The sequence below is a fragment of the Argentina anserina genome, chromosome 1 (genome assembly GCF_933775445.1).
Source record: "Argentina anserina chromosome 1, drPotAnse1.1, whole genome shotgun sequence".
Classification (NCBI taxonomy): domain Eukaryota; kingdom Viridiplantae; phylum Streptophyta; class Magnoliopsida; order Rosales; family Rosaceae; genus Argentina; species Argentina anserina.
Window position 1 is genome coordinate 10,015,581 of NC_065872.1, and position 13,389 is coordinate 10,028,969.

Below are 13,389 nucleotides of genomic sequence, written 5' to 3' on the forward strand. Positions count from 1 at the left end.
CTCGGAACGTCAAAATTGACGTCGTTTTTTCCGGTTACTGTTCCGGCGTTTCCGGAACGTTTACCGGCGTTTTACCGGCGTATTAGCCGCCTTCCGGCCATTTGCCGGCGTTTCCGGCACCGCCATCCGGTTCCGGACGGCGTTCCCTATCGGACCGGAAGTTACGGCCTCCATACCGGCCAGGTCCGGCCACCGCCGGCCGGATTTCCGGCAATCGGTGCCGCCGGCTTCCGACGAGTTTTTCCGACGTGTTTTTTTTTTTTTCGTCGTTTCTCGTCATTTTTCCGGCATATCTCAGTAGTTCTTGCTGCCATGTTTTCCTTGTCCAAAATTCACCCGGTTTTGAGTTAATTTGACATGGTTTTCCGGTTACTTTTCCGGTTTTCTCCAAGTCGTTTCATAGCTCAAATGATTTTATTATTATTGGTGACCACCCGCACCAATTGGATGGTTTTTACCACCTAAATTGTTTGGTATTCAACTGCTCGAATACCATGTTTTTCCAACTCTTGAGTTGAAGAATGTAGTTCTATTGCCATGTGATACATTCGATGGGATTGCCATTTGTTTCAATCCCCTCTCTTACAATATCCTACGGCGTATTGTGTAGAGAAGTTCACCGCGTCGTTGACTCTCTTAATCTTCATTTTGAGAATGTCCCGCCGTGAAATCGAGTATCTTGCTAATTGCGTAACCACCCACACTGTCCTACGGCGCAGGTAGTTGTTTTACGGATCTCGTGCGGAGATTGTGTTCTATATCTTCGTGCCTTGCTAAGTTTTAAAGGCCATACATGCCAATGATGGATTTTCATCTTGATATTTGTGTTAAGAATGGAGAGGAATAAATCTGTCAGATTTCATTGACAATATCTTTTTCAAGCTTCGACAGTAGCTTTGTTAGCATGCAGACATCGTTTTGCTTGCGTGCAGCAACAGCTTTATGTAACTCAAGATTCTTTGAATCATGGGTTCGGTTTTACTGTCTTCTCGGTTTTGACATGATCGTTTTTTGGTCATTTTGAACAAGATATGATGATTCAAGTTCTTTGAAATTCACATTATCATCTATTTTTCATGTTCACGAAGCGATTGGAGGACCACCTCATCCATGCTCCACACGGTGAGGCCGAGCCTGCCTATTTCGGCGGCTCCATGGCATTAAGGCCGTCGGTGGCGGCATCCCCTCCTTCACAGGAGCTTGTGATGCCTCCTGTGTCTTCTAATGCCTCCATGACAATCTCTGATGCCAATCGCTTATTTTGCAAAGCTTGTTCTTTTGCTATATTTCAAGGAAGTCCTTATTTGCTAAGGCTCCAACCGAGAACATTCCATTCTTACAAAGTATTTAAGGTGACATTAGTGGACCCTATCCAACCGAATACAGACATTTTTCGGTATTTTTATGGTATAGGTTAAGAGCATCGACGCGTTGGTCACACGTCGCTTTGCTTTCCACAAGAAACGCTGCATTCGCTAAAGTTTTTAGCTATGATCATCATCCTAAGGGCTCACCACCCTTCCTATCCTCTCAAATCTATTTGATTGGATATCGTTGGAGAGTTCACCTCCACGACTTTGATGATTTCGTTTTGCATATCTATTGGGATCGTCGTTGAACATATTATTCCTCATGTTCATTCACTGTACGACCTAGCAGAGCTCGGACTTGGTTATGGGTACTAACCTGCCGATTTTTGCATGGAGATATGTAATGATTTTGCATGCAGCAACACTTATTCGTTTCAGACCCACAACTTGCCAAGCGTTTAGTGCGTACCAGATGGTCACTGGATACAGTCCCAATGTTCTTTTCACTAACGCCTATTTGGTTAAAGTTATTTATGTGCCTCTTTTGTAGTTATCTCAATGGGTCTACTTGAAACGATTAAGTATTCTGGTTGGTTATGATTTATAAATCACCAACACTTGTCCGCTATTTCCAATCTACAACCGTTGATCTCTATCCTGCGATATTAGCAGACGGTCACTTTGATGAGACATACTTCCCGTCGTTAGGGGGAGATATGGAATGCTCCCATTCTGGCTTTAACGCCAGGAATTGACGTGGTGTGGCACTATGCCTCATTAAGATCCCGCACTACTCAAAGTGAGTAAATGTGCAACGCATTATCGACCTCCAGAAAGTCAAAAATTCGATGCTCAATGACTTTACCGATATTGTGAAAGTGACGAGATCGCACATAAATGCTGTGATGTGCCGGTAAGGTTGGAACTCTCAGAATATGAGAGAATTTCATATGACCTGGTCCTAGCACCGTTGGCACCATCCCTGACAGTGGGAAGGAAGCCGGCGATGGCACCATCGTACGCTGTGGTGTTGTCGGCGCCCGTGGCATTGCACCACAAAACAAGGGCGGCAAACGCAAAGATGGACTAGTAAGGATCATAGCTTCGGTCTTGGCTCCTGCCTAGATGAGGGGGAGACCATTATTCTCTGGTATCAAAACCAGAAAGAAGCGAAGTGCGTAGGCACAAGTATTTCGCCCATCATCAAGAGATATTCTCTAAACATGTGTATCAACTAAGTTTCTGTGGGACGCTACAGACTCATTTTGTTGATGTTAGAGAAGAATAGAACTCTCACAAATTGATCGTATACAGCGCGCGCGTGTTTAATGGATTGATCTCCCATGATTGATGATGTATTCGCTTATGCCCTTATTCCGTTGTAAATCATCAACGATGAGTAACTTGACCGAAGTGGAAAGAATCAATACAGGCTGAACTAGACTTGTTATGTTGGTCGTTGTTCGTAAGTGTAATGAGAAAGATGAAGTCATGCAATATATGCAGGACTTATGGCGCAAAGATTGTCTCATTATCCTAGTATTGACTACGATGAGTTATATTCTCTCGTTATGGACATAATTGCTTTCCGCTACTTGATCAGTAGTAGTGTCCATGAAAACTGATTTGCAGCATATAATAGTGGTCATAGAATATCTGTAAAGGGATCTTGACGCAGATATGAGAGTGCCCGAGGGACTTTAAATGCCTCCAGACCACGGAGAGCTTATGTAATCAGATTGCGACGTTCGAGAGAACGTAGTACAATCGGTTGCAAGAACTCATACCCATATGTGTTCATATGAAGCTAATTCTTGATTCTCTATTCCGTCTAAGTATAGATGATGAAGAGATTCAATGAGCTATACATTCATACATGTTAGTGTTGTTGGGACACTATTGCTTTCATTATGACGTGATTAGCTATGCGCCTATGCATTGTCATTGGACTTGCATTGCTTCTTTGACATGGGTTTAGTTCTACACTCAGTGAACCAACACAAATCCTATCCACACCAACGCCGCCAGCAGCTCCAGCAACATCAACGTACGCCTTGGTGTAGCAGTCGACACTGGTAGCGTAGAGGATGCGTACGGTTCCGTCTTGGACCAAAATCAGTCCTTCATTGGTCCATTCCCCCATTCTTTTTGCGAAAGACACATTGAATGTGACAAATCAGAATCTGTCCAGTTTCGTAGGTCAACTTCAACGAGACCTACAGGACAGCTCGCTCGATGAAATATGGTGAAATTAGTACCGTTGGAAAGGTCTATGTGTCTACTTTCAAGGGACATCAACCTTTCGTTCATAGCTATCATATTGAGTGAGTTATGGCCATTTTAGCAAAGTAGGACAGTTCTGTCCGGAAATTTGCAAGTCAGTCAACTTCGACAGAGCATTGTGAACTGCTCCGATCGGATGAGGTTGTGAACCTTATGTCACTGGAAAGCCACGGGTGTCTACTTTTCAGAACATTTTACGGTTCGCTGATACCTATTGTGACGAAGAAGTTATGGCCGTTTAAGTGCGTGAAGGTCATTCTACCCGAGAATCTGATTTTCATTGCAAACTCTTGTTTTGAGTTGTTATGCAATCTTGTTTCCTAAGATCTAAGTATAGCATGGATGATCTAAGGATGTGTGGCTAGATTAATGGTTAATCATTAGCCCAAGACTACGTTTGAGAAGCATGTAATGAACGTTGTGTACGTTGTTCTTTGTACTCCATGATTATGACACTAATCAGGGGGAGTTATTTCGTAGACTTCAGGGGGAGTCTAGCTCACATGATGCTATCAAATGTAGACGGTGCGTTGTGCTCTTTTTCCCTTCGATCAAGCTTTTGTTTTTACCCAAGAGGTTTTTATTTTGCTTGACAAGGTTTTTACCGAGGCAACGATGTGTGCACCGTGCAACCTAGGCATGCGACACAAGGGGGAGTGTTCCGGGAGAATTACTATTCTACCCTTATGTGTGTCTTAACCTAATAGGTTTCCTGTTAGGAGATAGATTAGCATCTCCGTAATAGATTAGGACTCCGAATCCTACGGGATTGTGGTTTTGTAATGCCTATATATAGGCTCCCATATCATTCAATAAAACACAATTATTTCATCCTGAAACAACAACATCTTTATTTTCTTAAACTTACATTTAACGCAATTATTCAACATCTTAATTCGGAGCGCGCTTTCTAGCCATATATCGATCAAAGTTTTTATCATATGCTAGCTAGGAAGCAAATAAGATGAAAAATGTACATGTTTATTTCTAGATGAGTTAATATATCATGATGTGAGATTAAGAGAATCCTACTGTACACAACAAACGTATTTCACATCATCTGACATAAATTATGTACGTAGATTATTGTCCCACGTATTGCTTTCTCATTATGGGAATGAACAATTCCTTAAATACGATGGAGCCTGCATACATTGCAACTTGGAAGTATTTACGTTGGGTGTATACAAATAATATCAACAAATGTAATTTAATGTTTTATTTTTGAAGTGCATGCAATGGACACCCAGCACATAATTAGTCACGGATATGAGCCATTTGTGGTTTGTGAGGCTGCAGCTTAATATTCTCTGTTAATGTCTGCTATTAATATTAGATCATCATGTTCGTACGTACAAATATGGATAAGAAACTATGAAAGCTAGAGACTATAGTTGCTAGGATCATCGATTTTTCTTGAAGAAACAGCTGCAGCTAGATTTACATGTCTAATTAATTTTCCATTATTATGATGTGCATGGGATAACCACCCCAACCCTAATAGCCTTTGATGTTGGGGTCTTAGGTTCCTGCTATCCATATTAATCACCACTACGCCAGAAACACACTCGGGTGACGGAGACAAATGGTGGCCTGAATTACACAATGGTGGCATGACGTTTGGGGTGACGAGAAAGTGGTCGCTTGAATGTGGTCGACTCATTACCGTGGCTAAAACATTGAGGCGACCAGTTGTTCAAAAATGCTCACTTCAATCTATATAGGCGACAGAGGCAAGTTTCGTCCCCTAAGCATGAAGCGACGAACCTTTATGTTCTGAAGCGACGACTTATGCTGAAGCAACGGATATTTATGTTGGTGGCCCGAATTGAAGTGACGGGTTCTTGACTAAATAGTTTCGTCGCTTCAGTTTTATAGCGACAAAGTAGCGGTTGTTGTAATTTGGCTTTCGTTGTTTCTAGTTAATATTGAAGCGACATATTCTTTATTTCCGTCGCCTGAATATGGTTTAACAAGAAAACAAATTAGCTACTGAACACCATTTCACTTGCTAAACCTGCATAACACAATTGAAATCCAATCCATTCCACAAAAACACAAAACAAATCAACTTTCAAATGTTGTTTATATAATAAATTTGTTGTTTGAAGCACAACAAAATTGATAACAAAGTACTACCGGGTCGTGCAGCCATATATTCCAGCTAGAATGCCTCCATCGCTTCAAGATGCTTCTACGTGGCTTCATTTTCCTCCCTAGACTTTTTGACTTCCTCTTCAGCTCGGGTAGCTGCCTCCTTAGCCTGCTTGACTTCCTCTTGAGCTCATGTTGCTGCCTCCTTAGCCTGCTACGTGGTCTCCTCGACCTGCCGGGCTCTCTCCTCCAACTCTCGGCTTCTCTCCTCAGATTCTTGACTAAGGATGGTCCGTGCTCCTCCTCGTCTCTTTGCCGCCCGTTTGACCCCTTCTCCCATGCCTGCAATATAACAATATGAAAGTGACAAAGAGGATTGAAATTAGATAACAAGGCTTCCTTCACCTTCTTAGAGATAGTTGATCATTTAAATTACATCCATTTATGGTAGATTTTTGTAACATGTACATATTTGTTTTGTAGAGAAAGCTGATCATTTAGATTACAAATTCCAACGGTAGGTGTAACATGTACACACTCATTGTCATTCTATATATTAGTGTGTGTACAGTAACATCAGAGATAAGATGAGCAATTACCTCTAATTATTGTTCATTTTCGCTGTCCCCAGGTGTCTTCGAGTAGATCACATTCTTCCTCAAATGTGATTTGGTGCACAGTACCCGGGTCTGACTCTTCTTCTTTAACCATGTCATCAAGCTTCCTCTTCAAGTTTTCCTTCCAACAGAAATGGCAACACAAAAGGTAAAAATGCAAAAGGTGTTAAAAATATGAAGATATTTTATATTTATAGACTCAGGGGTTAATATGCAAAAGATGTATCTTATTAGTATGCTATTAATAGACTCATGTGCAAGCAAACCAGCAAGCAACATAGTATTCTATTGGTCAAGTTTTTTTTCCCGTAAAAATAGACTTTTAAGCAAGCAAAGAATAAAAGCTTAACCAGAAAGCAACCAAAAATTCATGAAACAATAACACAATTGTTGCCATTAAAACACTCACTGCCTTTTCCCTCCCGTGCTTGCTTGGTAGGTAAGCATCCACTGCAGCACGAGCGCGCATGGCCGGATGTCCCTACATTAGGTACTCTTCTGCCCTAAAACTGAGCGGTTTTGACCCACAACAGTGGTTGATCGGCTCAGGGTTTTTGGTTCAGTTCTCTTTATTCCGGACGCTTACGATCTAAAATTATATATATATATATATATATATGAGTTAGAACAGCTCTAATTATAAATTAAATTAAAAAATGTATGTACAACCAATCACCAAGAGATAGCTTACCATTTTGTCTTTGTCCCGGAATTCTTTGTGGACCAAGTAGTTCCACTGCTCCGGACGGTGTAGGAATTCAAGCGGAACATCATCCCTGTGTGTCTCCAAATGTTTATGCCAATGTTTGTAGTACTTATATTTCCAATTGATGTACCTCAAATTGGATTTTTCGTCAATCAAATTCCACATTTGTTCATCACTTGCTGGTATATCATAGTAGTTCTGCCAAACACACCAAAAAAATTGCACATTATGACCTTAATTTCATTAACAAAGAAAACATTAAAAAATCAAAAAATGAAACACATTCACCTGTAAATAATGCTTAACAGCGTGCTTGTGATGGTCAAATTCGAGCTCATAGAATGTGGAGGCTAGCATTGGCACATGCGTCTTGATAGCTGCGCCAATGTCACAAACTAGGATGTTATGATTATCATTCGTGTGAGGTCCGGTGTGGAAATATGACCACTCAAGCTTGATGAGTCCTCCAATGGCCTTTACAATATGTGACGTCCTATTGATAATCACAGTATGATGTTTCTGAACCGCAACTCCTGCACATAACAATGAATGAGTATACTATGCACACATAACAGTGACAAATGAGCTTTCTACTAATCACATAACAATTTGTAACCAATAACAGTAACCATTGTATGCATGGGTAAGCTTAAATAACAGTAACCACTTTTTGTTTTATGAACACATCAAACAATGGAGTTAAGAAGCCAAAGTAGACAAGTAGCATAAGATAATTTAATCATCCTTTTCAGTCCTCAATCATAAGAAGCCAAAGTATATCATTTCAAAATATCATTGCAAACTTCTACTTCCTTTTATTTACCGATATATGACATGAAACTCAAATGTGCAGTTTCCTTATTACAGAATTAAACGAGAATTTGCGACTCCAATCAAACTCAGCAACCAAACATATATCAACCAAAATAGTTAACCCCAAAATCCCAAGAAGCCAATAAACAATTGAGATCAACATATAATCAACCCAGATGAGCTCCTTACAAATACCATGCAGAACAGTTTCAATCTAAAAAAACATTTAAACATAAACCTAGCACCATACACTAACTTTACTTAGATACATAATACAATTTCAATTGGATTCAAGGTTATAAAATCAATTTAGAAGAGTTGTAATATGATAGTGTAATCTTTGAGGGATTCGAACCCTAGAACAATGTCATCAAATTTTTTTGAAAGTAAAAACCTAGCACCATATACACATGAATATTGATACAAAAGAGAGAGATTGGGCTGGCCGGGTTTTTTCTTGCACCAAATTGAAAGTACTGGGGATCCGTTGGGAGCGTCGTCGCCGGCCATGGCGGAGCTGCCGACGGTGGTGGTGTTGTGGAGTGAGGGAACCGGCGGAGACAAGAGAGATCGGGTGGTGGTGTTGTTGCAGAGTGGGGGACTCGGCAGAGGAGAAGGTGAGACTGAGCTGGAGGGTGGAGGAGACGAGAGATCCGCGTCGGCTAGTGGTGTTGCCATCTGAGCCGCTAAAGCAGCAGCTTCTTGCCAGAGCTATTGCTGGTGCTTTTTTGCTGACATCGGGGGCATGGCGGTGAGAGAGAAAGGGGAAGGGCGGTGAGATCGGCGTCGGGGTGTATGAGAGAGATTGAATGAGATTAGGGGGTGAGGTTTTTTTTTGCGAAACGGGGACGAGTGAGGTTTGATCGAGCGGCGCTGAAGCGAGATTAGGGTATGATAATCATACACCAGGCTTTTATACCTACACATTAAGGGGTGTTTCAAAATTTGGCGAAATGTTTGGCGCAACTAATCAGCTTGCCACCCAATTTCATTTAGTGACGACTTTTTATGTCCCTCGTCGCTTGAAGTGAAATTGTCAAAAATTGACGTAATTTTCCTAGCAAAATATATTTTTTCTAGCAAACATTTAGGTGACTTCAATTGAATAAATGTCGTCGCATCGGTTTATGATTGTTACATTTTCTTCGTGCCAATTTGCAAATAAATTGATACCTTCAAATTAAACATATTAATATGTTAGACATTATCAATAATAATAATAATAATAATAATAATCATCATCATCTTCTTCTTCTTCTGCATTTACCGACCACGGTATAATTGCGTCAGTTGATTTAGATAAAAAACTCCACTATATACCAGGGCAGGCTTTTGATATGGTTCTTCAACTAATTCCCAATAGGAGGCCTCTCATCGTCGTGTGTTACAAGTGTTCTAGCATCGTACACATTCCTATGTGACATTACATTCACTACCTTCCAAGTCTCTCCCGCCTTCAGATCATCTACGTAGAACACTTGTCTTGCCGTGGATGCAAGACAAAAAAGGGAATCCTCATACCAATTACTGTTTGTATCCACTGACAACAAGCCATGATCTAGCTTAGTGCTGCCACTCTTATAAGGGTCAGTGTTGTACCACTTACATTTGAACAACACAACTGCCATCTTGTATGTGTATAGTAGTTCGACCACATATTCAAGGATCTCGTGGTAATTGGTAGCTTCTGTCTCTACCATCACTACACAATCTTGGGTCCGTAAGTATCGGTCTTTATAGTATGATATAAACTTGACCCCGTTCACATAACACGTTGAATAAATATTATGTACTTGTGGTCTTCTAGCCAATTTGACTACCTCTGCTTTTAAGTAATCATTGCCGGCTCTTTCAAGGTCCGCAACCTACAAGATTGACAATATTAGTGTAAGGTAGATAGGAAGGTAGAATTTTACGAAAATCAAAGAAAAAACCTAATCTGCATACCTAATCAAGGAAATAAGGATGAAAATCAATCCTACGTGATTTCTCGTCAGAGTTTGGATGAGCTGACGTATATAGCTCTTCATGTTGAACCATGTAGTATTTCACTTCTTTACATTCGAGCAAAACTTGCCAGTGAGCCTCTAAAATCTCTTGTTCAGTTAACATAGCACGAGAGATATACTGATCCAGACGCACGAGTTCAGAAACAACAGAAATATCATACCAAGATGTATTAGTGTTGGTTGTTTTCTCACGACTTTCTGCAACCTCCATGAATAAATTGCATTACGTCACTGACTCCCAAGTAATATAACGCTCAGAAATACAACCCTCTGGGTAATTTCTATTGTTAACCGATTTTTTATAAGTCTCAAGTTGCCTGCAAAATAAAATATTTAGTACAAGTAAAATACATGAGATATTTAGAATATTACATCCATACTAAATATTAAATTACCACCATACTGTTCCATGGGAAACATCCAGGTAAAATGCACATGACCGGTTAGCAGCACTTGTTCCGGAAGGTGAACTATAATTGTAAAGAAATGTGGAGGAAAAATCATCTCCAAATTACATAGAATCATGACTATTTCAGCTTCCATTAGCCTGACGTCCTCCTTTTTCAACTCTTTGGCACACAATTTCTTAAACCATTTGCACAGTGCAACTAAAGGCTTGATGACGTTCAATGGTAAGTACTCACAAATAACTATTAGGAGAAGACGTTGAAGCATTATATGGCAGTCATGCGTCTTTAATCAGTGAAACTTTTTCTCACGTAAGTTAACCTTATTCCTCAAACTCCCAGCATATCCATGAGGGTACTTCACATCACGGAACCATTTGAATACCTCTATTAAAAATTCCAGCCTCACCATAAATGGCGCGTGAGGAAGTTACCATTGATCTTTTCCCACTGACTTTGCGGCACACCCTTTTTTTTAAAGCCGCACGATCTTTCGGACCGTCTTTAAATTTTCCTTCAATACTGAGAGTGGTTCCAATGATGTTGTCAAATACGTTCCTTTCAATGTGCATGACATCAAAATCATATCTCACTCTAATAAATTTCCAATAAGGCAGCATCCAAAACATGCACTTATTAGTCCAACATACTCTATTATTTGGATTATATGAGACCTTGAACTTTTCGTGCAAGCTAAGGGTAAGGTACTTGTGACTGTTGATTTTTGCAAGAATTTTCTCACCAGACAAAGAAAGGGGTCTTGGTCTAAACTCACACTCCCCATTAAATGCTTGACCATTGGACCGCCAACGATGGTCGTGTAGTAACCATATGCGGTGACCCTCATATGTCATCCTCCCAAATTCGTGTTTTGTGGAAATATCATCCAAACAAACATGACACGCCTTATACCCACTAGTAGATAAGCTTGCCAACATCCCTAAACCTGGAAAGTCACTGATGGTCCACAACACTGCTGCTCTCATTATGAAAATAGATTGTGCATACCGATCAAAAGTACAAACTCTAGTTTCCCATAATTTTAGAAGTTCTTCAATCAATGGCTCCATGAATACACATAGACACTTTCCAGGTGAATTCGGTCCTGGGATCAACATAGTCAACATATTAAATTCTTTTTTCATACACATTGATGGAGGCAAATTATACGGCATTAAACAACATGCCAGGTGCTATGTAGAGTTCCCATTGTTCCAAAAGGATTAAAACCATCGGTTGTTAGTCCGAGCCTCACGTTTCTCGCGTCGTTGGCAAATTCAGGAAAATTTATGTCGAAATCTTGCCATACCTCCCCGTCTGCAGGGTGTTTCAACCAATCACCATATGGTTCTCTCTTTCCATGCCACCGTATTTTATTTGCAATGTGTGACAACATGTACAAGCGTTTCAACCTGGGAGTCAATAGGAAGTAACAGAGGATTTTCCTGGCAATCTTGTTGTTATTCCTACCTTCATGTGACATCCATCTTGAAGTGTGGCATATGAGACACTCAATATCAGTTGCATACCTTTTATAAAATAACACACAATTATACTCACAAGTATCAATAGTCTCATAACCCAGACCGATGTCCCTAACAATATTTTTCATCCTTCCAAAATCAAGATGATAGTTGTGTTCAAGAAGAAGCAAGTCTCTAATGTAATTACAAAGGTCGTAAATACTTTTATCCGACCACCCATTTTCCACTTTCATTTTCATTGCATTTAAGACAATACCCAAAACAGACTATGTGCTCCCAGGATAGAACGGGGTCTGAGCTTATACTAAAAACCTGTCATACTTCTGGTAGTCATCATCTACGACATCATCAAAAGTAGGGCCGACATCATCACTATTATCTTCACCGAAACCCACCTTGTATCCATCATGATAAGGAAAACGATCATGTAGAATGTCCATAATAGGATCCATGGAAGATTTAGCACCACCACTAGAAGATGCTCTTTGCTCCAGCAATTGTCTTCGAAACTCATCAATTCTCGATTCATTTGTTACTTCACCGTGTTTGTCCCATACTGTATAATTAGGCCACATACTATGATGAGACAAGTGTGAATACATGACTTCAATCGTAACCGGATCTCGATTGTTATGACAACGGTTGCATGGACAATAGTGCCAAGTCTTCCCATTTGTTGTATCTTTGACCCAGTTCACGAATTGATACATCTTGGTATGGTATAGTGGATCAACATGACTGTATTGCATCCAACTCTTATCCATATTCCTACCAATATAAATAGTAAATATGCACATAATTAGCAAATTAACAATACAATAGAAATAATGCTTCTCCCTGTTCCTCTTCACCTTATGTCTCCGGTTAGGTTCATATGTCATTCAGGAGAACACTTTCTTTGTTAAGCCTCTTGCCTTCATGTGTTTCGCTATCGGTTTTGGGTAAATTTCGGCAGCATCTCCCTACAGTTCTCCAAGTGCACAAATATCTAAACCTAGTTTGCACTCAAGGAACAGTGTAGGGAGATCCTGTCGAAATCAAAACCGAAAACCGAAAACATAATCACATGAATTGTAAGGTCGCTCAACAAAGTCATGTTCTCCCAAACTGTCTAAAAACCGGACAATTCAAGAATCAAATGTCGTACAATTGATTCTTGAATGGGAATTCTAAGCTAAATGCAAACCGGTGTATTATTGTGAGGGTGGATTCACTCTCACAAATGCTAATCCGGATGATAAAACACATACAAAATAATGAAATTGAAAAACAAGCGCAAATAAGCACATTAACACACAAATCAACACTAAATAAATCTCATGAGCAAATTAGATTACTTTAATTTAATCTTGCACTTAATTTAACACAAATCACATGAGCACATTAAAGCCCCTTACTTTATTCAAACACTAAATTTGAAGTTTAAAAAACTAAATAAACCACCAAATTAATCTAACACTAAATCTAACACAAATCACATAAGCACATTAGATTACTTTAATTTAATCTAGCACTAAATCTAACACAAATCACATAAGCAATTGAAGGCCCCTTAAGTTATTTAAACACTAAATTAATTTGGAGTTTTCAAATCAAATAGGCCAAACTTGAACATATTAATATGTCTTAAATCCTCAAGATCCAATACATATTGAGCAACAAAACA